The sequence below is a fragment of the Meriones unguiculatus genome, chromosome 5 (genome assembly GCF_030254825.1).
Source record: "Meriones unguiculatus strain TT.TT164.6M chromosome 5, Bangor_MerUng_6.1, whole genome shotgun sequence".
Classification (NCBI taxonomy): Eukaryota; Metazoa; Chordata; class Mammalia; order Rodentia; family Muridae; genus Meriones; species Meriones unguiculatus.
The window spans coordinates 44,254,809-44,257,331 of NC_083353.1; the positions used below are offsets into that span (position 1 = coordinate 44,254,809).

Sequence of the window (2,523 nt, forward strand, 5' to 3'; positions counted from 1 at the left end):
GGTGTGATGTCGTCCTCGGTCTCTTGCTGAGGGAGACCTGTACCAGCGTCCTAAGGCTGGCCAGGTGTGATGTCATCCTCAGTCTCTTGCTGAGGGAGAGCTGTGCCAGGGTCCTGAGGCTGGCCAGGTGTGGTGTCGTCCTTGGTCTCTTGCTGAGGGAGACCTGTGCCAGTGACCTGAGGTTGGCCAGGTGTGATGTCATCCTCGGTCTCTTCCTGAGGGCTTGCTGTGCCAGCGTCCTGAGGCTGGCCAGGTGTGATGTTGTCGTCCTTGGTCTCTTCCTGTGGGGAAGCTATGCCAGCGTCCTGAGGCTGGCCAGCTGTGATGTTGTTCTCCTGGGTCTCTCCCTCCTCGGTCTCTTCCTCCTCCCTCACTTCAGGCATGGTGTCCTCCTTGATGATGTTCACTCTCAGGGCAATGATTGCTTCCTGAGCATCGATGTCTTCCTGTGTTAGAGTCTTTTCCTCTGCGACTATAGTCGACTCTATCTCTATGACTGTTGTCATCTCCGATAAATCCTCAGAGGAGGAGCTTGAGCTGTCCTCTTCCTCCAGGAAACTCCAGGATTCAGATTGGTGACTGTAAGACATGTGGCTCTCTAAGTCACTTGTACCCTCATTCTGGGATGTTCTAGAAGAGTTGGTGTATAGACCCAGAGATGGATGGTCACTATCAGTGTGGCTGTCACGTGATCCAACCTGTGAAAAATAAATATTCATTTCCAGGATGCTGCCCTTGATGGACTTAGCAATAGGACAGCCCAGGTGGAGAGGGTGTGTGTCTGGATGGCAGCATAGGGTGGCAGGCATGCTATGGCATCTGGCAAGTTTCCTGGAATAATGCTCCTCCTCTTTTTCCTGGCCCTTAGATGGCAAGGTAAAGGTATAGGGAACAGGTTCAGCTCTCCTTAGGGATCCAGGATAAGTGTAAGGCTCTGTCAGGCAGAGGACAGTGCCTGGCTGCCTGGTTTTCACAGGATTCACCTGGTTGTGGCCATAGTCTCCCGCAGGTGACTGGTGTTGCAATATAAGATAAGTTGCCATCACCTCGTTGTATTTTTGGTCTCTCAGGGATTCAATGATTACTTCAGGCTTATAGCCCATGACTCTCATGGTCCCGACAATGCTAGGGCTCGGGGTGCCTGGGAGGCTAGGGGTGGAAGTAGGTGGTGAACGTGCCTCACTGGCCCTGATCATGGGGCGCCTCATGATGTCCTTGATGGTGGGCCTTCTTCTGGGATTGATTATCAGTAATTCCAAGATGACATTGAAAATGTCGATAGAAACATGCTTAGGAATGGTGAAGTTGCCTGAGGTGACCTCGTTCCTCATGCCTGCCACAGATTTGGCTTGGAAAGGGAAATGCCCAGCCACCATGAGAAAGAGGAGAATCCCTAAACACCACATGTCGATGGGGTAAGCATCGTATTCCCCGGGTGCAAAGAGTTCTGGGGCACAATAGGGCAGAGTGCCACAGAAACCCCGCAGCTTCTGCCCAGGAGTTACTTTCACAGCGAGGCTAAAATCAATCAGCTTGGCATTCCCCCTGCAGTCCATAAGGATGTTGGTGGCTTTTATATCTCTATGGACAACTTGATTGTTATGACAGTAATTCACTGCATGCACCACCTGAGTAAATATCCTTTCAGCCTCGCACTCCGGTAGAGACCCCCGTTCCAGGATCCTCCGCAGCAGCTCTCCCTCTGAGGCATGCTCCATCACCAGGTAGGTGATCTCTTCCGTCTCGATCACGTGAAAAAGTTTGATAATATTGGGGTGGTTCATGGATTTCATAACGCTTATTTCACTGTTAAAAATCGAGTTGTACTTCTTCTTATTTCTAAGGAGTTTTACAGCCACACAGGTCACAGTGGGAACATGGAAGGCGAGTTTCACTTCAGAAAAATGTCCGTGTCCCAGAGTCCTCATCATTCTATAGTCGGTGTTGAAGGGGTCCTCCACAGAGGAGCAGGCCTCCATGTCCTGCTTCAGAGTCAGGCCCTCCTCCTTCATATGGCTAGAGCCAAAAAGTTCAATGTGAAAGTTGACAGACTTAAAATCAGGCCTAGGAGAGTATTTAGAGCTATGAATTCCTACATCCAAAAGACTAGGAAAGGAAGGAAGGAAGGAAGAGGTCAGACACATTTCAGACCACCTAACTGGGTACTTAAATGCTTAGATAGACAAGAATGAAGTATGTTCCAAAGCAGTGTAGAGCAAAATATGACAGATTGGTTTGACAGGAATCAACTGCAAACTGGAAGAACCAACCAAAGGATTCTAGAAACTAAGAGCCACTGATAAGAAAGGATGGTTATCCCCTAACCCTGAGCTCACCTCTACTGGAAGAGAGCAGGCACGAATAAAATTAGATGCGAGAGAAGTATATAGAACAACAGACACCTCCCAAGCCCAGCGGTGTCCGTGCAGGGCAGCCAGCCCCTGAGTCCAGGTACAACTAGCTCTGCAAAGGACCTACCGAAATTTGGTTCTTAGGATCCAGGTCAGGTGGCTCACAATTACT

General features: G+C 49.7%; 1 pseudogene; it reads right to left on the reverse strand.

Annotated features, from left to right (window-relative positions):
• Positions 1–1,108: 1,108 nt before the first annotated feature.
• On the reverse strand, positions 1,109–2,012 carry LOC132653965 (sperm motility kinase-like; annotated as a pseudogene).
• Positions 2,013–2,523: the final 511 nt, after the last annotated feature.